A 26,706-nucleotide genomic window follows, 5' to 3' on the forward strand; every position below is an offset into this window, starting at 1 on the left:
AAATAGAAAAAACAAATGCCAGACTGACTAGGCTGAAGGACATTTTCCAGGGAGCTTGTTTCAATTCACACCTGGGGACCTCTCCATCTGATGCCAAAAAACCTGGCATGTGTGTCCAGAGCTAATGGGCAGGTGGAGCAGGACTGGCTGGGCATGCCACCCATCATCTATCTCCTTTTCTCCGGGTCCCAGGCATGCCACTGTAGCATCACAACCTTTTGCAAGATTGTACTTCATGAGCATTATATAAGTCCCAGCTTACACAGGAGAAGTGGGAGTGGGGAAATCACAGCCAAAGGCTACCTTGATAACTTTATGTAGTTGATCTACACCTCCTAAATCACTTGTGGATTACCAAGAGCACCCTCCCACTTGGTATCTGAGCAGAATTGTAACCTTCAGGTGCTGCATGTTTGCTGGGGTGGGTTTCAGGCTTCTTCACCCCTGTAATTGCAGCCTATGGAAAATCCCCTTTGGAGACTTCTTCAGGAGGGGTGGCAGAGTCTGAGTAAGGTGCTGAGTATTTTCCAAAGCCAGTGGCCAGGAGACATTCTTAAACTGCCAAGCAGGAAGTCTTGTTTTAATTAATGCATTTTCAGATCAGTTTGCATTTTTGTATTATATGAATAGTGGTTGATTTCCTTCTGCTGCTAGAATGGTTCTAGTGTGTTGATTTGTAGCTGCGTATAGTATTAAGATCTATTACATGTAGCTAATTCTCAAGATATACATTAGGCATTTATGTAATGGCATAGTTTGGTCAGCTTTTATTCAGAATCAGTTTTTCTCTTTGTTTTGTACAAAATAATGAAGACTTTTGTTTGCCAGATAATTTATTGCAATTTGTTTGAAGCCTCTTTGGATGAAAACTGGAAGTCAGGTAAAAGTCAGGAGAGCATTGAAGAGTTTGGGTTTTTTAGATGGGTTAAATAGACTGACACTAGATGTGCTAGCTGCTGAAGACCCCCAGCTTGCAGTATTTTCATGAGGCACATGAAGTGTGTCATAGCAAGGCAGTGTTAACCTCAGCATCATAGAAGTTTCTGTTCAGCGTTCACTTTGTAAAGACCTTAACCTTATTGATGCTGCACATTAAATTGTGTGAAGAGTATAAGAAATTTAGGCTGTATCATAAGGGATTGCAAATTAATATTAAAGATTTTACATGGGTATTTTTCTTTAAATATTATATGAATAGGAATAGAAAATAATTCCTTCTGCTGCTGACTGAGTTCAGCTGGAGCATTGATTGGTGTGTCCTGCCGTCTGGCCATCCTCATAAAGAGAGAGAAATGCCTGAAGCAACACATTAAAAACCAGAGAGCTGTGGTAGAGAACATTCATTTCAGGCTATAAAACATAGTACAAGATCTGAAGATACTGAAGTGACCCTGTGGGTTCCTGTAATCCTGGATATATATGACTAAACTGCTACTAAATACAAGAAGAAAATGTCTCTTAGTAAAGGCTGCTAATGGGTATTTTTCTTTATCGTGCTGCTCTCTAGTTTGACCTGATTGATGCTTATATCCTGTGAGAGATGGAGTATGCCTTGGAGCAGGCGTGCTGAGCTGTGCTAGGCTGCAGCTGCTGCAGAAATGGCCACTGTGGCTCAGGGTGCTGCTGCTTTTATGCTGCAGGTCACTGCCCCAGCTGTAACCTTCCTGTGGCAAATAACCTGAGGTCTAAAATAAGCTGGCTGGTTCTGTCCTGAAAGAGATGACTACTTACACTGCTCATTTTGGGAATTGGGCAGAAGGCTTGTGACAGGCAGCTGAAGGACAGCAACACTTGTGCACCAGCCACTTCTGTTGCTTATTTGATAGAGACCCTGTGCAGAGTGGAGCCAAACCTTGCACCCAGCCTGCTTCAAGCTACAAGATCCAGAACACAGTTAAGGTAACTCCAAGAGACATGCAATTTGCCATAAACAGTCCTAGTGAGAAAAGACTGTTACCTTCACTTTTGGACCACATTTCATTAGATTTGTTTGTTATACTGCTCTCTTTTCTGGTGTTTGTAGCTCCTTTGAATTTAGTGTTCTCCTTGCAAATTCATGGTTTATTCTCAGAAGGATCTGCAAATTTTATCTTTAAAGGTGGAAGTAGATGCCAGAAAAATGCATTGCCATAATTTTTGTAAGTCATAAAAAATGCTATCAAGGCATTAGTTTATACCATGTGGACATTTCATTACAAAGTAGTGCACACTTTTATAATTAAATGCTCCCTCAACTTCAAAGGCAAATCAGTCAGTCAAAACCATCAAGGAATTAGAAAGCCTAATGCAGAGGAACATTCTTTTCAGGTCTGTTAGGAGGTATTGCTATGATTAAATCAGATAGAGAAGTTGATCTGTTCCAAGAATGCCTTGTTCATTGTCTATTTTTGTCCATGTCTGGCCAGAAGCCATTTTTCACAAAGAAAACTATTCATCAGATTCAGTCATGTAAAAATGATTGCTTAAATTACACTGGGCTATCAGCTAGCAGCTTTACCCAGGAGTGGAATCTCTTGGGTCAATGCTATCTGTAAGTTTTGCACATTGTCTGAGATGTGCTTTGTCTCTAAAATGTAGATAAGTTTAATTAAACTAAATTAGTTTTGTTGAGCAGTTTTTGAAATCCTTTTGTGCTGAGATGTAGCTGTGCTGAGATTTCAGAAAAACTGAGAACTGTTAAGAAGAAACCAATGAGCATTGTTCTCCTAATCACATATGGGATCCTGGAGGAAGATAATATTCCTGGCTGTGGCCTCTCTGGGACTACAGGACTCCTCTCTCTCATGCACCGCTTGTCCCTCTGATGCTAAACCCAAGCTTCTACCAAAAAAAGCAATGTGTAAGTACAAGCTGTAAATTGAACTTGCTATAAATTGAAGTTGCTGCTAAGCATGTTGATGTGCTTGAGCTTATCACATTTAAGGTGATATTGAATATAGCTCAGTTTTTGCAAGTCCATCATTTATACATTGTGCTGCACTTCCTGAAGAAGTGAAACAGTTCCCCTAGTCTGGATGGTTAATGGCCATACTCATGTGATCCCTCCCACCAAATGCATTTGATTGTACTGAAATGCAGCTTGTTTTTATCCCATGAGCTCAGTGACAGCTAATGAGTATGGCGTAGGAACTAATTTGAGCTTACTAGTCATCACAAATGTCTCAACAAATCACACTTCAGCAGGTCACAGGCTTTTTATGCCATTTCCCTGAGTACAGTTCTTATCTATTTGAAGAGGCTACCAGTCCTTTGTGGAATTTGGTTTTGAGAGGACTTTTTCCTCTTAAAGTAGATACTAATGTGAATCTTTTCCCTAGCAATGAGGAGAGTCTACTCCAGTACACTCTCAGTTGCACTCAGAAAGGTGCCAGTGCCTCAAATTGGTGCCCTGCTTGCCAATAAAAGCTCCTCATGGGTGGGACGAGGCTGCCACAAGGACCTTTGCAATGGAGACACGTGTCACTAGAAAGCAAATAATCATCCAGCTGGGAGATGTGATTTGCCATGTGAGTGTTACCCTGCATCTGTTCCCCAAAAATTTAGGTTTTTTTTTCTTTAATCAAACACCCAGAGTGTCTGTGCAAGCCTACCCTGATTTTTTTTGACTGAAATGCTCATTAGTGTGTGCAGAGAAAGCAAAGAGATGCTTGGAATTAAGTAAATGATTTGGTGTTACCACTCAATATCACACACTCAAATGATGGCAGGTCATCTTGCAGATGGGCCCTGTTTCCAAAGGGAAACCAGATGTCCTGCTCTCAAATCCCAGATCATGGTAAATGGCACAATTTCTGCATGGATGCTGCTAAGCTTGTCCTCGGTAGTCCTGACTATGGAGATTGTTGGTTTGTGAAGACCTGGGACATGGTTGAGAGTCAGAATATTGAATTAGCAGTGAGGTTACAGTGAGCAGCCATCATCCTGTTTCACTCTGACGCTGTCTGGAATGCACAGGGCAGTGCACATGAGCCCTTCTTGTCCTCTGAGAGATAAAGGATGATACTTCTCTTTATATATTTTTTTACTTTACCTTTGTAAATCTCTCCATCCTCCATCAGGGAAATAACATTCAAAAGAACATTGTGGGGAGCTACCAGGCTTGGCTTTGGCGTTCTCTTGCCAAAACCTTTCCTCACCTGTCACAAGGGAGAAGCAGTCCCAGGCAGAAGCACAGTGCTCTGGCTGATGTCCCTTGGCAAACCTGTGTGCTACAGTGTAAGGCAGTGATGAGGTGACATGAGGATGGCAGCTGTCAGGGGCTGGCCCAGGAGCCTTTTTTCCAAGCCTCTCACTGACAGCTTTTTTAAAAAAAAACTATCATTTGTTTTCTTGTTGCAGTGCCTGGCAGAGAGGCAGTGAGGTGGATTGCAAAGGAGCAGCGTGCAGGGGAAGCTTGGTGTGCAGGGGACAGTTCCATTGCTGCCTTCCCTCAGGCTAAGCTCGTGTCCAGCATCTGCTCAGTGCCCGTGGCTGCTGGCAGAGATGGTCCTTGACCCACACAGCTGTTCAAAGGGTCCTCTTTAGAAAGATGAGTTATCCAGCACAAGGAATAAAGTGCACTGGGTGCACTTTGTATTTCTTAAATATATGTGAGAACACGCTAATCCAGTTCCTTGTCTAATGACTAATTAAGCCCATTTACTCTTTCTGTTGTTTCTTGTAGATGCTGATACATTTTTTTGCAAACTGATTTGCTTCTTCAGCACCCAATTTCAGCATAAACAATGCCAATCTGTTAGTGATGCAGAATTCCCTTGGCTAAAAGAACAGCTCTCCTCCATAAACTTGCTAAATAGAATCAAGGGAGGGTGAAATTCTGCATTCAGCTCTCTTTTTTTTCTGCCAAGCATCTGAGGTTGTAGTTTCCACATCTCTGATGCGGAAGCAAAGGAGTGCAGATCTTGGCCACCTTCAGCCTGCTGCCACCCCGCTCTGAGCAGCTCCACAGTCCCAGTGTGGTGGGACCTTGGCAGCAGCACTGCTCTGCCAAGGGATGGCACAGGCACATGCCCCCACTGGTGTTGGCGGCACTGTGGGGTCTGCACACAGACAAACAGCACAGGGAAATCTCAAGGGCTGGCACAACCCCTGGGGGAACAAAGAGTGGAAACCCCAAGGAGAGGAAGGTGAAGCAGGGAGAGGTTGGGGTGGGAGGTGGCCTCTGTCTCCAACCGGCAGGAACATGACTGGGCCCCTAAGAGATGGCTTGAATAGGTTTGGCCATGGGGACATTCCTCTTGTGGCTGTCAGGGATTGCCTGCTCTGGGGGGCTGTAGCTGTGGGTGCAGCCATGGGACAGGCTGTGCAATTACCCACAGGGCTGCCATGGTGAACAGTGCCAATATGGTCACTTAGTCTTTTCCAGAACTCAGTCAAATCCTCTCTGGTTTTCTGATGACTGTGATTGGCCAGCTATGCCATTTGCAAAAGCTCTTTCATTGAATTAGCTATTCAGAATTATTTTGAATTTTCAAAATCCAACTCCTTCTGTGGTAATGTAAGATTTTATACATTTAACAACAATTCCACTCACATTTCTGTTGGATAATATTCAATAGCTCACCTAAATACTCTCCTCTGTATTGTAAATATTCATTATTTTCCCCATCTATTCCTGTCTGCCTGCACAGACACTGAAATTTCCTTTCTGTCACTCAAGTCATAAAGCATTAAGAGGGGCAGTTTTTCTCCACTAAGTGAAAATATGAGCTTGTCTATTTAGCTCTGCAGAGATGTTAGCATTCATTCTGTGTTCAGTTAATGTATGTGGCTGCAGCAGGCACAGATTCTGCTGGAACAAGCAGCGCCACAAAATCACATGCTGAGTGTTTTATTAGGGAAATGCAAAGCTCAGAGTTTGATCCTCTATGCTAAGTCTTCTAAAATACATCCTCCCCTCTTCTCAGCCCCCTATCTCCCCACTTTCTAATCTTATATGTGTTATTGAGCATTACTGCACATTTGGAAATGTGCAGGAAATATCCGCTCAGTGACAGCCCAAAAACTTGCCTGTAGTCCTCCGCAGTGAGGGGCTGGTGCTGCCTGTCCACCCTCCCCAGCATGTTTGCCACTGCCCTGGCTGCTCTCGCTGTCTGGATTTGTTCCCTGAGGAAGTGCTGGGTCCCCATCCTAGTGCAACCATCCAAGCCAGGCTGAGGGCTCACTCTGAGGATGACTGGAGCTGTGCAGGGCAGAGGATGATGCTGCAAACCTCTGCAGTGCTCCTGTATATGTGTGCCTGTGCAAGGATGGCCTGTTCTGAAATGTGGGGTTGCTGCCTCCCAGGCCAGGGCTGTGAATTCTCCTTTCACCAGAGGCACATCTTCCCCCACCTTAGTCCTTGCATGCTTCAGGACACGATCAGTCTCCAGGCAGCTCATGGTCTGTCTGCAAAGGGTTAATTTGCTGTCTGTGGAGAGTGGCCTTGGTTATCTGTGTGTTCAATTTATAACAACATAAAACTTTGCAGGCTCATCATGGTTCATGTGCGCTTGAAGTGAGAAACTCGTCACCTCTCCACTGCCAGCTCTCACTCTTGCCCATCATATGTCATCTGAAAAGTGTGTAAGACTCAGTGAAGCAGCAGCTAATGAGCAGAGGAGCAGATGTGCTCCCCAACACAGTGTCCCCTCCAGCAGCACCACTGTCCTTGGGTGATCTCTGGTCTGTGACGGTGTTCACAGGGGTTCTTGGATAAGGGAAGAGACGAGAATGTTGACTTCATGTTCAGAAGGCTTGATTTATTATTTTACGATATATATGTTACATTACAACTAACTAAAAAGAATAGAAGGAAAGGTTTCCTCAGAAGGCTAGATAAGCTAAGAATAGAATAAAAAAGAATAATAACAAAGGCAGCTGGCTCGGACAGAGAGCCAGCTCTGCCATGACTGGTCACCAAATCCAAACATCTACAGGAGACCAATCACAGATGCACCTGTTGCATCCCACAGCAGCAGATAACCATTGCTTACACTTTGTTTCCGAGGCCTCAGCTTCTCAGAAGGGAAAAAATCCTAAGAAAGGATTTTTAGTGAAAAGATGTCTGCGACACTGGTCTGCTGTGAGAACTGTTAAGAGAACATGCTGGTTTTATTTTGCAACCCCACAGTGTACCCCTGGTGCAACAGGTGCTCTCGGACAAGTGGTGTCCTACAGGGATGCTGTAGGACAAGCCTCAAGAAAATGGCCTGCATCCTTAAGAGGCTGATGTTATGCACAGTGTTAGAAAGGTTACAGAGAGTGGAAATGAGCAGCCACTCACTTGGAGAAAGAAGAGAAAGTTTTCACTTAACGAAATGTGTTTGAATTGCCAAATCATTTCAATTAAAAATAGGTGTTTCAGCTGCTGTTTGCCAATCTGGGATTCATCTGTGGCTGAGGACAGTGCACTCTGTGTCTCTGCTGAGGGTTTTAAGGATGGTATGGGCAGGGCTGTTGTCCCCAAGTGGTGAATGCTGAGCTAGCAACAGAGCTGGGAAGAGACCGTGGGTCTTTATGCTGTGGTCTTTTAGGTGCACAACCTGCAGGTGCCTTTGGCTTTTGTTCCAAAAGAAGACATCAGGTGTGTTGCCTTGGGAGAGTCTGTTGGTAATTCCCTCTTGGGTACATCATGCCTGGAGAAGTGCTGGCATCAGCCTACTGGCCTTGTTTGAACCTGCAGGATGAAGGGGGAACTTTCTGTGTATTTAAATAGTGCTTCAACTACAGCTTGGAGCATCTGAAAGGGACTGGGTCACCTCTGAAATGCTCTGTACTTTCTGTGCCTCAAGGTCAGTGATAAAATTCCTGCTGATTTGTTAAGAGCAGAGGTGGCCTCAGGGCTGATGTTGCTGAAAAAAAGACCTCACTTTTGACCCCAGCTCCACAGAAATGATCTCCCAGCTTGTGACCTGTCACCTGTGCTCACGAGGAGCAGCACTTACTGGTTTGAGCTGCCTTCAAGGATCTATATTTAGCCAAAACATTTTAGTGAAATGTTAGTGAAAAAACAGCCAGTGAGGCTGTCTAGGGGGCAGCTTTGGGGAACCGATTTTGTTTTCTTGGCAGGGGTTCAGTTGTATCAGCAATGGTGGGAAGGCCCAGATGGAGGAGGGAGCAGGATTTCAGCTTTCATTACAAGAATTTTATTTTTATAAACCAAATTCTGCTTGAATAACACTTCTCAGTTTAATATATTGATCTGAGCAGCAGCAGCAGGCAGGTTGTGATAGGCTGTTTGAAGGCTATTGGGAAGGAAACCATTTGCTGTGTAAAACAAATTAGGAGGTGGGTGTGCTCAGGTCAAGCTGTGTGCTGAAATGCTTTGACGTGTCTCAATGCCTTGCGAGAATTCAGCACTATATGGCCAGTGACCAAAATAACCTGTAAACCATTAGGGACACCATTGATTCCTTTCTCATCACTTACTGGTGACCCATCAAAGTAATTTTCTGAATTTGGTGCAAAAATGGTTTTTAAATGAGGCAAAGGTACTTGGCTGTTTTCTGGCATATGTTGACTGTACCTTGGAAATGCAATTGTGAAGTTGACTGGTTAAATTTACCTGCCTGTACCTTTTGTTTAGGAGCAGTTTCTGTATTTGTTACTCTTCCAGGAACTTACACTTGATACATATGCAATTCAAGTGCAAAAATAATTACAGGGAGTCACAAAGGGGTTATAACTCATTGTAATGTTAAAAATGAGAACCTATTCAAAGGTGCCTTATATTCAGGAGAGAAAACAGAAAGTTTCTTTGTTTTTGAAGCAGATTAGCTCATGGTCTGAAAATATTCATAGCAGGACCTTGCTCTGAAGCTACTCTAGGGAGCAGCAGCCTACATTAGAGTTGATTGTAGACCCTGAGCTCACTCCAAGTTAATTTTTCTTTCTCTCCTGGAGCAAACAGGAGGTTTATCATTGAAGGTGGTGCCTGGCAAGACAAGGATGCAGAAACTCTTGGAATGAGACAAGGGATTGATTTTGCCTTTGAAAAAACTGAGCTCAGAAGTGAAAAACTCATCCTTATCCCCATTCTGCTGCTGCTCTTAATTTTTATCTATTAAACATAAGAGAGCTCTGCCAAACAGGAAACATGAACCCAGTCAGGCTGTTTCTGGGCTCATTCTCCACCTAGATGAAAGTTGCAGGGCAGGTGGCACTGATGGCCATGTCCCAGAGGGGTATTTCCAACCTCTGAGAAACAGACTGCAAAGAAAGGCATTTGAAAAGATTGACAAAGGAATAAACCCCATTTGCCTGGGCCAGGAGACTTCTGTGTTGTTTCTTCTCCATCCAGAAGTGGAGCTGGTGTCTACCATCATCACCCCAAATGGAGCTGTGTCAGTTTAGACCAGACATGGGTTTTCCTGCTCAATATGTTAATGTGAAACATTAGGAAAAACCTGGAGCCTTCCATGCAGGAGATGAAGGGACTGAAATCAAAACAGATTGGCAGGATAACAGATGACCAGGGAGCAAGGAGAGATGGGGAAGGGAATGCCCTGTAGCGGATGCTGGGATTTGCACACTCTGGAGCCCTCTGATTCCTGTGATCTGTGATGTTACTGCCCTGCCTGTGCACTTGCTGCTGTTTCTCAGCATGTATCCAAACACTTCACACTAATGATCCTTCATTGCTAGCAGTAATGCAAATGTGTTCTTACCAGAAAAATGAGAAATCTGCTGTTGTCTCAGCTTTTCTTTTGGTTTGACAAGTACTTCATAGCAGGTGATAACAGGCCCTGACACAGCCAACTTGCTGCTGCAGTGTTTTGACTCAGTTTAGCTGAGCTGACTCGTGATCCATTTTTGGGGCTGATGAGAGATTTTTCCAGGATTTTCCTTTAGTGGTAGAAACATTTCTGTGAGATATTTTTATGGGGAAACAACCTCCTGGCTGATCCCTAATTGCACATCCTGGACAGTGTCACTCTGAGAGCAAGGCCCTTCTGTGCTGAGCTCCTGCCTGCTCTGACAGGAACAGACATCTGGAACAGACCCAGGTGAGCCTCAAAACAAAGTGCAAATGCTGCAAACCTGGCTTCAAGGAGTTTCAGATGCTGCTCAGATGGCCATGAAGTACATGGAATTCTAAAGAAGTGAACTTTAATAGTCAGTCTCTTATCAGAAGTATGGTTACTCCTGGAGGGAAGTGGGGCAGATGCAAAGGGGTTTTGGGCAGATGCAGACTTTTGTCATTTTCCTTTTTCCCCCGATATTACAAACAGATCTTTTTGGCACCAAAGTAGCACTGGGAGAGAGTTTCTCAGAAAAATAGCTTTGCCATGTATTGCATAGATTGCAGCTCAGAACAGTGATTATCAACATTAGTGCTTTTGCTGCTGCTAGGACAAGTGTTATTTTTCTTCAATAATAAGTACCAGAAAGAAAAATATTGCTTGAATGTATACAAGTGATGTTGTTCGGTTTTGGGACTTCTTCAGGACTGATAATATTTATTTGATTACTGGTCTCATTAAAATTGCCATATTGATTCATTTGCCATGAAAATAAATTGGTGGATATTTCATATAATACAGTTGTATTGATCTTCCAGAAGCTGGTGAGACAGAGGCTTTCATCACTGGACAGCACATTATACTTTAATTGATATATTCTGAAAGCTAATTAGAGGCCAGCTGGATTCCTTGGGGGAATAATATTTATTTTTGATGTTGACAAAGTGCTCCAAAGCACAAGTCATATGGTGTGATTTAACAGTGATTAAAACTTGGCTACAGACACAGACTACTTGAGGAGACTGCCAAGGAGCCGAGACCAGAAAGAGTGAAGGCCTAGATGTGTGTAATCCCTTTGTGCTCTGTCACATACACACACCTCTGCCTATCTATCAGCAGTGAAGTGTCTGGAGGGAGGCTGCAGCACTTTAATTATTCAGTGTCAGTCACCCTCTAACCAGCACAGGCACGTGTGTGTGCATGTGCCATGTGCAGCCTCGTCTGGAAACCCTGCAGAAGGGTTTATTAAAGTGCCACAAAGAAGTACAAGTGAATCAGGAAACCTAAACTCTTCCACTCATGGTATCTTACAGTGATATGATCTTGTTTCTCACCTTATAAAATAAAACATCCATTTTTTCCCCATAACTCCTATGTGTAATCTCCTCTCTGCATATGCTTTGCACTGCTCACAGAGAGGGAAAGAGGAAATGACAGGAGGAACCTGTTGCCATGAAAACTCACCAGTGAGCACACACACCACCTGGGATGATTAGCTCAGGTGTAGATATCTGCATCTCATCAGATGGATCCAAACACTAATTGTGCGCTGTCTGATCTTTTATATCTCTGCCTCCCAATTTGCTATATGAAGAATTATCTTTCCAAATTTCCTCCAGTGCTTTGGATGACTCTGGCAAAGAATTCCCTGTGTTTTCAGTTTATTATGTTGGAGCTTTTATTTGATTTCTCTAGAGGGGAGGTGTTCTTCATGACAAGGTTAAAGGATTCCATTGAAAATTGCAGGTGAGCTTTTCCCACAGCAGGTCCATTCTCCTGCAAAGAGCAAAGTCAAGCAGCCCTGCCTCATCCTTGTGTGCTTCTGCAAGGTCTGCTCTCATCCTCTCATCCAGAGACCAAACCATTTTCTTTTTATTACTACTGAAGGCTGTGACTGTTTTCCAATTTTCTTTCATTTGTGGCAGGTATGAGCTCTGTCTGTTTTTCTGTAATTGATTCCTGTTCTTATTTCTCCCCACCTGCCTTCGGATGAGCTCTGTGCTCTGCAGAGCTCTGTCAGTGTCTGCAGTGGCTGGAGCTCTGCCTGTGCAGCAGCTGCCTCTGCCCAGCTGCCAGCAGCATCCTGGCCACAGCCTGTGCTTCCTCTGCTCCCTGGGACACCCTGGTGCTGTGCACCACGCCAGCTGTGCTGGGATTCCTTCATTCCATTTTGTACCATCCTGCCTTGCTCCTGTGCTGGGGACAAGCAGCCCCTGGAGCAGACTGGAGAGCCTGCAGGTGCCTCTGACACTGGAGGAGTGTCTCAGTTTGCAGCCAGCTCACCTGCAGCAGGTAATTCTGGCTCCCCCCAGGGTGATCTTCTGCATCTCTTAGCAAAGGAAGTGCTCACTGGCTCCTGCAAGCTTGGTTACCTTCCTAGGAGCTGAACTTGTCTTCCTTTCAGGGTTGCTTCTGCTGTAGCCCTCTTGATTTTGGTAAATTCCAGTTGTGCTTCCAGGAGTTACTGTTGGAGAGGGAGTCTGAAAGAGCAGAACTGTCTTGCACAGGACATCACCAATGACTGGCATCAATCCCATACTCTGACAGGTAGCTGCAGCATCCTCCTGAGACATTGCTCCTTAGCTGCTGCTAAAACTTAACCTCTTCTCCCTCTCACATGTAATCTCATCACTCTGACAATTGAGCAGCTGCAAGAGGAGAGAGAATCTCCTCAGTATTTACAGAAAGATTTTCTGTTTCTGCCCAACAGCAAAAAGCCATTAAGGAAAGATTTTGGTTCTGTTTGTCTGGGCAAGGAATTTGTTTGTGAAACTGAATTTATGTTTTATCCTGGCAATGCTCTCTTTTGGTAAATCTTCATGAAGCCAATACTATAATTCCTTTCCCAGTGGCTTCCCATGTTACCATGAGCACAGACTTACAGCCATCCAGCTTTGACAAGTTCCTGGTGTGGGTAACCTGGGGGGTTTCCTCCTTTTCAGCCTGAGGATGAAAAGCTTTTCAGCTTCTCAGCCAGAGCTCTCAGTGCCTTTCCAAAGTCCTCTGGGACCTGGGGCTCCTTTTAATGCTTGTAGCTCCTGAGCTGGAATATGGCACCAGTGGCCCTCCCAAACAGCTCCATCCTCCTTGGCTGGTGGGACTCAAGGAAGCCTCTGCCAGAGGAGAGCCTGGGGGTGAGCAGGGTGCCCCAGCCAGTCCCAGTGAGGTGGCCTTGGGTGCTGTGGGGCTCTGTCCCTGCAATGGGGCAGGTGTGACTGAATCATGCCTCCATCTCCCTTGCTGGAAATGTCTTGGGGGATTTCTGTCCCTGCAGAGCTGCTAGGACCAACCAGCACTGTGCCCTCAGTTAGTGCCTGTTTTCTGTTAGGAGAGAAAGGGAAGTATATTTACTCATTTCTTTCTCTCCTCCTTGAAGTTTTCCAGGAGAAATGGTGCTGGGGCAGGTTGGGAGGCAGGACTGCCAATACAGGTAGGAGTTCTGTGATGCATGACTCTGTTGCTGTGATGCAACATCACAATTGTTTTGTTTTCTCCCTCCCACTGGTTATTTTCACACATGTGTAAGAGAGTTTGAAAGGAGCTTTTTTGGGGGAGTTACTGTCATGAAAGGAACCAGAGTCAGTGACCATGATGTTGGTATTCATTACCAGCTGCCAGTGCTCTTTAAATAACAGACACTATGGCTACTTTGGCATATCCTCAATTAAAAGAAGTAGATTATTTGGAATATCTGCAACCCCTCAATATCATGGATATGTTTGGGTTTTTCAGAGAAACAGAACAGTTAAGGCAATTCAATTCTAATTTGGCTTTAAAAATACTTTGTACATTTTTATGTTCTGTTTGAATAAGGGTATAAGAATACAAATATGTATTTCCATGAAAATATGCATTTCCATTTTCTTACCCAGGATATAAATGTCCAGTATGAGATCCCAGAGTGAGCAATATGGTTTCTCTTGGACAGAGTGTCTCAGTTTAAGTGTTGTATAACTCATACTCTGCTCCTGGTGTGGTGGCATAGAAACTGTTCCTTGTATATAGCTTTATATAACTGCTGTATATAACCTGCTATAGCTAAACTGCAGCAATTTAAAAGCAATGACAATTTATTCCCAAGTGTGGTCCCTGATCAAAGTTGGAGTCTCCATTTTAGGTGTTAAATATTTATTCAAAGTGCAGATCCCACATTTCTGGTACTGTGCAGGGAATTTATGACACAGCACCATAGCGGGCTGGACACCAAAATGTGTTCTACTCCAGCATTTTTTAATTTTTTTTTTTTAAGAGCAAAGTAATTGAACATAAAATAGAATCAGACCAGTCCTTTTGCCAGTAAAGCTTTAGCTAGCTCTCACTTCTACAGCACAAGGGTGCAGGCCCAGGAACTGTGGGACGCTGGGTGTGTGCCTCTTCCCCTTGCTGGGTGTCCTGGTGCCTCTCCTGGGGGTTTGTGCTGCTGCTGCCAGAGCTGACAGTGCTGTGGGGCTGCTCACTGCTCGTGGTCATGGCAGGGCTGTGTGCCTGCTGTGTCCTGCCAAGGACAAAGGCTCCTCTGTGGGCCAGACTGAAACTGGCCAAGAAGTGACCAGAACAGGGGGCTGCAGCACAATGGGCAGGGTGAGCACACACCTTCCATACCCAGTGCAGAAATAAGGAGGGTGAAGGGTGAGAGGTGGGCACCATCAATGGGAAACTTCAGCCAAACTGAGGGAGTTTGAAGGTGTTTCGCTCTCCATTTGGTACAGGTAGAGCCTGGACAAAGTGGGGACTAAATTTAGATATCTGAAGTTAGCTGAGGTGAATCAATCTGAGTACAAGGACACGCAGGACAGCTCTGCAAAGGTGGAAACAACAATGCAGGACTCATAGCATTCCATCATTTGTAGCTCAGCACTCACCTGGAGGAAGATTGCCCTTTACTGATCGACCCATGGTACTTTCCACAGTGCTGACCTAGTGCTCTGGCTCAGGTGAGGATTTGCCTTTTGGCAAAACTGGGAACAGTGTCTAGTACTGCAGGTAATGTGTCCAACAACATTATTGGGTTTGGCAGACGGAATCCATTTTCATAGTCCATAATTTTCTTTCTTCTATGAGCCTTATTGTTTCTAATGTCAGTAATACTGGTATGCATTGTTTGCTTCATGTACTGTGCAGCGTATCTTCCCTGAAAAAACTCTTTCATTTACCTTTTTGTTCTTAGACCCATGACACTGAGTCAGGGGAAGAAAACTACCTGACTTTGGGGTCAATAAATGGCCAGTTAGCTGAGCATTGACAAATTAAAGAACTGGCAACTCTTGTTCCACATGCTTGTGAACAAATCACAAAATTATTTAAAAGGGGTGTCTGGAGAACAGCAAGTCCTATCCCCTTCTTGAAGTGGTTCCAGTTAGGTTAGGTTGCTCAGCTCAGTTGAGTTTCAGACATCTCCAAGGATGGAGATTGCCCAGCCTCACTGTTCAAGGAAAGGCAGCAGGCAAAAGGATACACATAGAGAGGTGAAAAACACCTCACAATAGCAGGACAGTGCAGTGAGCAGTGACCTCAGCTCTCCAGGACAGCAGTCACCATAAATATTTCACTTATCTAGTTCCTAGTGACACAAAGCAGTCCATTTAACCCAGGAGCATTTCCTTATGCTATTGAACTAACAGGAAAGCATGGCTGCTTTAGGCAGCCTTATTTAGAAGGGAATTTCAAATATTTAACCACTGCATCGTCTCTACTAAATAGAGGTCTCATGTTTGTACAGCTAAGGGTGAGGGTCATGCTCTGTATGTGAGGAAATTAATGCCAGCTCTGACTCTAAGGATCAAACCCTGAATGACTCTAAAGGAACAATTCATCATCACAGGAGTGAAGCATCATCTTCTTTCTTGTGTAGCAGAGGTTAAGACAGAAACTCATTGACCTTCTCCAGGAGGAGAACTGGGACACATTGAGATTCTGATCACTGTCATGTTGTTGGAAATTGAGAGAAAATCCTTTGAAATGACATTGGAGCAGAGCAGCAATAAGCAGCCTGAGAATGAAGCCCATAATCTCTCTGTCCCTATGTTGTACATGTTCTTCCTTTAGCCTAGTTTAAGAACAAAATCTTAATTTGTTTGAGAAAACCAAAAGTGGTTGCTGTGGTTAATTTATCTGGGGACACACTGGTGCTGATGAGCTGGAGGAGGATGTTATCTCTGTCCTTTCACAAGGAGACAGATAACACCATGATGTATGCAAGATCCAAGCTGTGGCACGTAGGTTAAGAATGAGATAGCTCTTTTGATTCCTGTAAAGCACACTGCAGGGCAGCTCTCTGAGGATTCCTGAGGCATGGGGAGCAATGGGAAATGGAGGTTATGTGTACTTTTGTCCCCTTGTTCTCTCTCATGTGCCTGTGACAGTGAGGACCACTGTGCAAGCTCTGAGCTGCCAGGAGCAGATCCCCTCCTGATTATCAAAGGTACTCCACAGGGTGGCTGTAGTTCACTTAACCATTTCTTCCTACAGCTGACCTTATGCACAAGGACCTAACGGGCTTCTTTCCCCACTTTTTGGACACAGTGGTGTCCAAGTTTTTAGAGCATGACTGCACAGGTGTAAATGTGACCTGTTCTGGAGAGCCAGGCTGCCTGGCTCTCCAGATGAGGGGATGGATGAGGAAGAGTTTGCTTGGTTTCTCCTAGAGAAGCAGGGAAAAGGACTTTAGGGATATTCAGCTTGTGTCTTGCCAGCTTCTGTTTGCCCTGCTAGGATCTTTGTGTTTTCTGTTGGTGCTCTGCCCTGATATTTTTTGGGCATTAAAAGAGGACAAGGGTGCAAGGCCATAAGTGTATTGTACCAAAAAATGTGTTAGGCAATGGGGCTTAACACAGTTCCTTACTGTGCTGGTGGATAAACAGGAGTAACCAGGTGTCCAGGAAAAATAGTGCCAAAGACTATTTCAGAGGAGGTATTTTCTGAGAAGGGTTCTCCCCAGGTGAAAGGAGCCCTGCTCCAGTAAGCCAAGGGAAGGTCAGCAAGAGCCTGAGCTGTCTGAGCACCATTTCTGGTTTTGCTGCAGCCCTCCAGACCCAGGTTATCACCCACCCTTGTGGCCCCAGGCAGGGTTTGAATGCTCTCCTCTGTGGTTAGCAGCTCTGAGCTGGATTTCTCTGGTGGTACTTGTGGTGCTGTGCAGCTGAGCCTGCTCCTCTCTGATCAAAACCTGAGGGCCAGTGGTAGGGTGAAGCAGAGGGAGGCTGCTATGTCAGTGTGGCACCGCTTGGGTTAAGTAAGTGTTGGATAAAAATGTTCAAAGTGTCTCAGTGACCTGGGCAAACAGCTGTCTGCCACAAGTATTTAAAAAATCCCATTTATAAATGGGACTTGGGAACCTCAGATAAAGGGACATGTTTGAAAATTGTATCCTTCATGTTTAATGAGCAAGAAATCAACACAACAGGAGCAATCAGAGAATCTGATGGAGGTGTAATGAAATAGAAAGTATTTGCCATCCACCTTCTGGTCCCAGTCTACCTTCTGTTCCCTGTCCAGGCTGTCTAAGCTGTGCATGCTGGAAGACTGAAGTTTGTTTGTTTGTTTGTTTGGTGTGCCTTGCTCACATGGGGCACATGCACTTTGGCTGAGGTTTCCTGGTGCTAATGAAGTAAAGATCCCTCTTCAGCTTTTGGTTACCAACTCTAACTTTGGCGCATAAGCACCAGAAGAGATGGCATTGGTTACATTTATCCTCTGGTTTACATGGAGAGAAAACCTGTTGCCTGTTCATTTAACTGGATTTACTACATCCCAAAGACTGTGCATGTGGAAGAGATGACAACTATTTGTCAAAGGCCCTGCACTTAAATTCCCCACTTTGCACCCTCTGCTCCAGATAAAATGATGTTAGTCTGCCAGGAAGCATAAAACAGCGAAGTGCATAACTGCACAGTTAATTATAGTTAATTATAGCCAATGACCAGAGAGATGGGTAACCCTTGGTAGCATGGAATCAGCCTGTGGCTTCCTTGCTTATTTTACGCCTGATGGAAAAAGAAAAATTAGGAAAAATGTCCTCTGGCCTGTGGACACCAGTATTTGCTGTCAGTCCATTGGACAGCATGTTGTGTGATATCAAAAGAGCAGTGGGTTGTGACTGGATGTGACACTCTGGGTTTCAATAGAAAATAGTCCTGCAAGGCCCCTGCTGTTCTTGCCTTGTTAGCTATCAGAAGAAAAGACAATTTCACTAAATTTGTTTTCCCCATCTCTATTATTTTAAAAAACCTCAACACTAGACCAAGTCTGGAGCACATGGGAAAAGGAACTGCACCAGAAGATATCCCCCTTATGACCAAAATTCCAGCAGAGGAGGACGGTAAATTCTCCATGTGCTAAAAAATGTATTGAAGAGTAGAGCTGCAGAAGTATTTAAAGTCTATTGTACTGCAATGTCTCCTCATCTATTAATGCACCTCAAATGTAGCCTGTCAGCTTGCTTTAGCTCTGCAGTGAATCTTTTTTGTCATTCTGGAATCTGTAAATAATGAAGGCCATCTATTAGGAAAGTATCAAAGGTCTTTTTTAACCCAACTCATAAAGGAGTCCTGGGGCTATGATTTGGAAAGGGTCTGGGCTGCTGTAACTTGTTTGAGCCCTAATGTGATAAAATTAGGAGTTATGAGATGTGACTCTTAGGTTCAATCTCAGTGTTGGCACAAATGAGACAATGAAAGCATCTATCTGATTAGGCAATCAAACAAGGAGAGGTGACTCAAAATATCCTTTCAATTTCAATAACTCCTGTGAGATTAGGGGCCCTTTGAAAACCATGTCACACTCCCTTTTTCTTTAATACACCTGCATTTAATTGAAATGCTATGAAAGAGGATGAAGGCAGTTGTAACCTGAGCAGCTTTGGTTGCATTCCAGTGTCACACCAAGACTTTAAAATGGTTGAGGAATTAGGAGTGGCAGACTAGTCCCCTGAGCAGTTGGTTTTTATACCCCATCTTTGTGCTTTCCAGGTCCCGCTGTGTTTCTCCTGTGAGGTGCAATGCGTTTTGTGGGTTGGCAAATCCTCTGGATAAGTCAGAAGTGCTGCTCAGACAGAGTAGCAAAGTGAAGCTCAAGGTCTTATCCTGAATTGCTGGGTAGGGGATGCAAGATAAACTCAACTCCAGTTTTTCCTACTACACCCTTTTGGTGCAACCAGATGTTCTGTTGTGATTGCCTTCATCAGATCCCTCAGCCTTCCCAGGAGGACACAGGCCAGCCTTCTCCTGCCTCCTACAGGCATCCCTGCTCTCTGCTCCAGTGTCCCCTGTGCCTCTGGTGCTGCAGGGACACTGCCTGGTATGTGAGGTGGGAATGCTAAGGGGGATGGTCCCCAGCTCTCTCTGGATGATGCTGCTCCACACTCGGAGCACTCAGGGGGCAGGACAGGCACGGCTGCCCCTCAGGAAGGGTGACATGCTGCTAGCAGGCAAAGTAAATGCAGAAAGGGCTTTGCAAAGGAGATCCCCAGGTTGCTTATAAATGTGTCTCCCCTTGTTCCTCTATGTTACACTGAATTATGTGTCCTGGTTTAGATATGCAATAGATTGCTCTTGTTCTCCTGCCTTACACATCGTGTCCTGAACATCTTGTTCCAACGGCTTTAGGCCGCCTATAGCTTCTGGCAGGGTGAACAAATAAATTGGGTAAAAAATGCCATAAAATACCAAACAAAATTTTCAACTAGCTCCATTGTATTGTTTGTACTTGGCTGGTTATGTTACTGTGTTGGGTTATATTATTGTGCTCTTTGGATGAGGTTGAGTCAGTGCTGCTCCAGGGCAGAGCTTTGTACAGGATTGACAGAGGCTGCTGTGCCAGGGCAGGGTCAATCCTACGGTCCAGTTTGAGTCCTACTTTTCTGAATTTCCTGTCAATGCATCCCAGGAAGATCTAGAGAACATCTGCAGCTCTTGAGCGAGGTCTGCAGCAGGCTCAGCTGGAGACACTCAGCTGCAGCTGAATTGAATAGAGCAGATCAGGCAGGATGAAGAGAAAGCAGAGATCACCCCTGAATGCAAGTGAACAAACACATGATAGAACCTGTCAGAGACAGAGCTCCTTAGTGGACAGACAGCAAAATAAACTTAAAGGAGCTGGGAGATTCTCAGTCAATGTAAGAGTGCATTTTGTCCCAGTTAGGTCCTAAATGAACACTTAAATGTTGGAATGATGCTATGTGAAATGAATTTAAAATCTGTCTGATGAGTATTGTGCCCAGTGAAGTTCTCTCTTTAATCTACAAGCCTTCCATAGGAGGCTATCAGCTGATTTTTACCCTTCAGCCTTTCAGGAATTCACACAAGGTACAAAATGTATTCACAGTTTTTGTATTGAATATTGATCAAAGCTTTCTGTCTATAAATGCAAATGTTCATGATTTCTGTATAAATCTAGCTTTTCAGTGTGAGCAATTTTTTGTACTGCCTTAGAAATAACCAGTTGGCATGTTTTTAATGCTCTTGATTATTGCGGAATGTCCAGAGATAGAAAGAAAGAGGATGCTAAAGTAATCTACAGACAATAATAATTAAGGATTTGTTACCAGAAATTGAATGAATAAATTTGAACAAAATCAGCTTAAATTCATTAGTCAAACTGGTGCATTCACTAATGTTTGGGTCCAGACACTGTAATGCTTACTCTGCAGAGTGCCTTTGTAAAGTTAGCTGGAATTTTATCAAAGCTAGGATATGTAAGGTGAAGTTCATTGTCTGTTATTTATTTATAAAGAAACAAAAATGTGCTAGTCCCTTCAGAGTGCAAACAAACAAACAATAGCTATTGCCTGTACTAGAGACCTTATACTCTAGACATGTGAAGAGGGATGAGAGCACTACACATCATAGAAAGAATACAAAAAAACAAGACAAGTTTTACAGTGAGAAGTAGGTAAGGCTCTGTGGTTCTGTTACATACCTACACTTTTACAGGCTTAAGATCTTGAGGTGATGCAGAAGGCAGTGAGTTTTGAGAAGGCATGTGACTAAGGAGAGACTATTAAGAATTTTTCTCTTTCAGTTTTCCCAATGTTCCTTCCTGGTGTTGTGACTGATATGCTGATCTGTTTGTTGACTGAAGAATCAGTGCCACACTGCATAGAAGCTGAAGCCCAGGGGATGAAGCACAGAGTGCAGGAGCCCAGCTGTGCCCTGCAGGCTGGCTGCTCAGAGGTGTCCTGTGCCCTTGGACTGCTCCACCCAGGTCTCATGGGACTGATGCTCTCAGGTGCTGTGTGTGTGATCCTTGAGGCAGGAATCGCTGTCCAAAAAAGGACTTGTGTGCCATGATGTTTTTGTGTGTTTTGTGGTTTTACTCGCTGTGCCTTGGCAGCTCATTCCAGAGCCCCAGGTCAGGTCCTGCCTCTCTGCAAGGTGCAGGGGGAGATGGAAGAATGGATGGGCAGGAGCAGGAGGCAGCATGCTGAACAGGCAGTAGCTTTGCCACTTAACAAAGGTCCCTTCAGATGGGGACATGTTTTAAATTGTTGCCTTCTCTGGGGCTTAGATCTTTTCTCAGAGCTAAGGGAAGCACATTTATCAGTCTGGATTTACAGTTGATAGCTTTTCCTGAAGGCTACTACTGCAAAAATAAAAGGAGAAGAGATCAATTTTTTACTTTATTTTACAACCCAGTATGTGGGATGAGATGCTCTTTCTGTTCTGCAGAGGACCAAGGCCAAACTTATCCTTGTCTGATGAAATTCAGTCTATTTATCTTCATCATCAATGAGGGATTTTTGTCCTGTGCATGAAAAACTCATGGGATGAGAGAGCACGCAAGTGAATGCCAGTGATACTTGTGTTGTCACTTGAAAGATTTGGGTTCCTGTTTTGGCTTTGTGAATGCTTTATACATTAATGCAATGTCTGCTTGACATGAACCGCCCTGAATATGCCCCTCTCAGCAAGCCTGGCAGCTGGGCACTTGTAGATAAGGCTTTTCCACTGGGAGATGGGGAACACATCTGAATTAGGCTTAATTAAATTTTACTTCCCCTTGTTTGGAATAGCTTCACATTTTTCACAGATAGAAAAAGGATAGTGATGTTTTCCATTTAAAATATCCTTATGCAATTAAATATTATGGGGGAAATTTCCTGTTTCTGTATGAAGGCATTTATCCAGTGTATCATTAAGGCACATGCATTTGTACAGGGAAGCAAAGATGGTGGGGGCAGCCCACCAGAAGTGGCAATTTATGTGCTATAGCAGCCATTGATTTAAATAATATTATTTTTCTGGTGTCACATGCTTTTTCATTTCTCTTCTATCACAGATAGATTAATGATGGAACATAATATTGCAATATATTCTGTTTTTCAACTACCTAAATAGATGGCTGACTTCTTCCACAAAGTTTTAGGTAAAACAGTTTCAACATTGTTATTTTTGTCTACTCACCCTTAAAACAATATGTTTTTAAAGTCCTTTGAAACTATCTTTTTGGTTAGTTTTAAAAAATAAATGTCTCTGCTTACAAAAATTGTACAATGCATCAATTATTGTACAATTGCAATACAATTAAAGTATTCAAGCTTAAAAAGAAGCAGTTTCCTGATTTCTTTAAAAAATAAGAACTGAGTGAATTGCTCTTTATTTTATTTTGGCAGTGTTGTTTATGTTGATCAGCACTGTACTCCACGCGTATTGCCATCGTAATTAATCTGAAAAGGACGATGTGCATGGCTCAGTTCAGAAGATGACACTCTTTCACCCCACTGAGGACTGGGAACCTGCTTTGTCACCAAGCAGCTCCATGACCAGAGGAGGAGCAGCAAGGAAGTGATCAAACATGGTACCAAGCCAAAGGTTCTGAGGAGGATATGCAAGGCCTCCCTTTTGAATGCTTTGGTGTAGAAGTGTTCCTCTACCCAAGCACAGACATTTCTCTGTTTTCTGTCTGCCAGCTCAGCACCTCGGGATGTCCCTGGCCCAACAGGTTGCAAACCAGCTCTTGCACTGGCTGTCACTCCTCCATGTGGCTCCCCAGCTTCATCGACTGCAGGCAATGGTACCTCTTGGCTCTGTGCCAAGCTGGAGCTACTTTTGATGCTTACTTTTTTGCTGAGCTGCATCTTTCCTGGTCTGGAAAACCATTAGGAGATTCCCAATGCTCATCTCTCCCTGTGGCTCAGTGCATGCATTTGCTTCCTGTAGATTTCCCCTTGTATTTTAAGATGGAGGAAGTCCAGTCCCAGCAGTGGGCTTGTGCCAGTTTGAGTTTGAAGCAAATAAGGCAGTTTTGTTCCTAAACACCCATAAAGACATTTCTGTCCATTTGACTGTGTCTCTGATGTCCTTCTCTGCTCTGTCACTTGAATCTCTGTGATGTGGGGACATGATTGTTCAGCAAATGATCTTCTCTGTTTATAATATCTTGTGTATTATTTGAGGGCTATTAAATGAGTCAAAACAGTTGTGTATGAGGCATTTGTCAGGCCTTGATTCACCTTATAGGAATAATGGACTGTGATCCTAAATTAGCAGAAATAGTTCACCCCAGTTTTGATCATGAATCTATCTTACTTACTGATGACCAGTGCCTTATCTTTGCTGTCACTTGGCAAAGTCTTACTTGTACATTTTATTAATTGTTTACTATTACCTGTATCTCCCTTCAGAGTAAAATGACACCCGACCCCTCCTTTGTCCCTTTCCTTTGGCTTTAGGAAGGTATTTCTAGAGAAGTAAGGACCCAAACGTAATCCTTTCTTCTTCCATTCGGCAGTGCTACTGTTGCTGCTGGTGATGGTCCCTGGTAAAGAGTCAGGGTATTGAGTTTATATTCCTAAACAATGTATTTCACATGCATTTTTTCCCACTGCAGAGTGCTTGGATTTTGGGCTAAAACCATTTTTTCACCTGTTCTCCATTCATCCTGGAGACTCTTCCACCTCCCCAGCCCCAGGGCAGCTGTCAGTGTTGTCTCTTGAATGTTGAAACCACAATTTGGTCCAACCAATGTAATCAGGTCTCTGGATTATTTTCTGAACCTGGTCCCTGCTGCTCTTAAGCTCTTACTTGTCCTTGGCATCTGTGCTTTCCCCTCTCCTCTTTGCCTTGCTCTGAAGTCAATGTTGCACTGTACATTTGACCTTGACATACCATTCTTAAATTTTAGAAAAGCTGCAAAGCTCTCAACTCCTGTGTTTTGAGGGGGCAACAAAACCAGTACCTTTTACTGGCACAAGGTAAAAATATTTTCTGAGAAAAATATTTTTATTTTCTGAGGAAAAATATTTTCTGCTTGTCTATATTTATTGTCTCAAATGCAAGGAGAGAGTACTGCAGTCCTTCACTATATTGCCAGCAATACAAGTTTTGCAGTGAGCTCCTCAATTTTCTCATAAACTACCCCTCATATTTCTTCCCCATCACCAGTTTTTTAAAGGGATCATTAAGTTTCTCTCAGATAGACTCCTCTGATGTTGCAGGATGGGACCCTTGTGCTTTATTGCACTGCTTCATGATGTATGGGCAGAAATACTGCTTACCAAATAGGAGGTGAAGTGAAGCACTGGCTCTGCCATGCTGTCATATGTTGTAAAACCCACTGAACACTCCTTAACACTCTTTTAATGCAGGGGGAAGAAAGACCCAACCAAATATATTTCGAGTGGTTTGAAATCATTCCAAACAGGGAGAAAAATCAGAGCTGTGGTGCAGCCCACCAAATGCCAAACATTCCAGATCCTGGGGCTGTCCCTGCAGGGGCCAAGCAGCCACTTCCACCACCTGAACCCCGTGGTTCCTGTGGACAATGGTAGGCATTGCTCACCAGCCAAGTCATTCACCTGAAGGGGAAAATCCAGGAAGAGAGCACCTTGTGAATTTGAAGATCAGAGCCACGGTTGGGGAGGTTTGTAGATTCTGCCTCAAGGGCCTGCGATCAGGGTCCTTGTAGGAATTGTGTGTGAGAAGCATTGAGGTGCTCTGATGTTCAGGTGGAATTGTTTTGACAAGTCTAGAAAGATGTGAGTGAGGAAAGGTAATGAAACGAAATCTTCACTCAATGAAATTAAGGAACTTATTAACTCAGCAGCTTTGGGAGAATACTTTCAATCTAGATGGACACCTGACAAGAGCCCTATCAAATTTTCATAGATACAATTAACTCCTTCCATTTAGAAACAATTAGAAGCTTCCAATTAGGCTGCACAGAACACCATTAAAGTGCTATAAAACCTCCAAACCACTGCTACTGACACTAAAGACCTGAGAAGGAATGATTGAACAGCTTGATCTGAAATGAGAGCAGCTCACCTAAGGCAAGCCTGGTGCCGATGTGAACACTTTCCTTTTTTATTTTCTTTCCAAAATAGATCATTTGTACAGTGGCACATGGAAGTACTTTGCATTGCAAGCAGGACCAGCTTGTGGTGAGCCCATCCACAGGGCAGGGCTGCTGAGCTGTCTGGGAGCCCCAGCAATCACTGGCTGGTGGGAAGCCTGCTCCAGACCTGCCCTGGGCTTCCTTGCACAGTGCCACATCCTGCAGCACAGTGCCACCCCTCTGCCCTTGCCAGCACTGTCATTCCCAAGCCCCCCAACTCTTTAGAAATGCTTGGAAGACCAAATACTTCCATGATCTCGCTTCCACACAAGTGACTTCTCTGATTTAATATCACCTCTTTGGGCAGAGTTTTTCCTCACTGTTGGCCTGAGCTGGTACCTTTTTTGGTTTTTAATGGGTTCCTGCACTTTTCCTTGCATATAATGTGGACAGAAACAGACCAGTGAAAGACTAGTTCAAAGGTTTATCTTACAGAAGTTGGTGGAAGTAGTGATCTTTTCTTAACTAAAGTAAAATGTGTGCTTAGGGAACTGAAAATGCACTGTTGACAAATGGCTTAAATGCTTACTATTAAAGGCCTTCATTAAATGAGGGGAGGGGAAGGGACTAAGAGGCCAGGTAAGTGGTGGCTTGAGCAAGAGACCCCCTTGGGATGTATTCTGCTGTTTCACATCTAGGAGGCACTGACCATGTTTAAATTACTGTTTATCCACCCAGGCAGGTCTTGTCAAACCTGCTGGTTTTGGCTGGGGTAGAGTTAATTTCCTTCACAGTGGCTGATATGGGGCTGTGGTTTGGATTTGTGCTGAGCAGGGGGCAGATAACACAGAGATGTTTTTGTTGTTGCTGAGCAGGGCCCACACAGAGCCAGGGCCTTTTCTGCTTTTACACTGCCATGCTGGGCAGGGGCTGGGGGTGCTTGGGAAGCTGGGAGGGGACACAGCCAGGACAGGTGACCCCAAGTGACCAAAGGACATTCCAGCCCATCTGACATCATGCTCAGTGTGCAAAGTGGGGGAAAGGAGGAGGAAGGGGGAAACAATTGGAGTTATGGTGTTTGTCTTCTCAGGTAACCATTGGATGTGATGGCTCCCTGCTCTCCTAAGGATGGCTGAACACCTGCCTGCCCACAGGGAATGGTGAATTAATCCCTTGTTTTGTTTTGCTTTGCATGCATGGCTTCTGCCTTCCCTTTTAAACTGTCATTATTTCAACCTGTGAGTTTTCTTGCTTTTACTCTATTGATCTTCTCCCTGATCCTGCTGGTAGGGGAGCAAGTGGGGCTTGGTTCCTGGCTGAGGTTACACCCCAACATCAACTTACATAGAAAGGATGTGGGTCACAAGAAGCTTCTGGTGCAGCCAGAGTTTGGCACATGAATGTACCTGAGGTAACTTGTGATTGTTTGCCTGCCTCTCTGGGATCTATCCTGGTGCCAACAGGATGACTTTGCCAAATGTACTTGGAGGCAGCTCCATGCTTGATATGTGGTATCATTAGTGGCTCAGAAATTGATGGAAGCTCTTCAGTTAATGCCAATATTGAAATTTGGTACTCTGAATGTCAAAACTTCTACTGAAACTTTGAGAAAGTTGGTGAATGTGCCTCCTAGTAGATATTTCAAGGTAACAGATCAAGTGTTTTTAATTAATTGTATTTCCATACACACAGAGATAGCATTTTCCATTCTGAA

The 26,706-nt window shown here is 44.0% G+C and overlaps 1 long non-coding RNA gene across 2 annotated transcripts; it reads left to right on the forward strand.

Moving 5' to 3' along the window:
• The first annotated feature begins 1,749 nt into the window (after positions 1-1,749).
• LOC134415176 (uncharacterized) lies at positions 1,750-26,449 on the forward strand. Of its 2 annotated transcripts, none has more exons than XR_010026954.1 (3): positions 1,750-1,899; positions 2,662-2,839; positions 26,083-26,449. It is a non-coding gene; the product is annotated as an uncharacterized LOC134415176 (long non-coding RNA). The 2 variants fall into 2 exon arrangements; XR_010026953.1 differs by lacking the exon at positions 26,083-26,449 and adding an exon at positions 20,739-20,921.
• Positions 26,450-26,706: the final 257 nt, after the last annotated feature.

This window comes from Melospiza melodia, chromosome 2 (assembly GCF_035770615.1).
Source record: "Melospiza melodia melodia isolate bMelMel2 chromosome 2, bMelMel2.pri, whole genome shotgun sequence".
NCBI classification, from domain to species: domain Eukaryota; kingdom Metazoa; phylum Chordata; class Aves; order Passeriformes; family Passerellidae; genus Melospiza; species Melospiza melodia.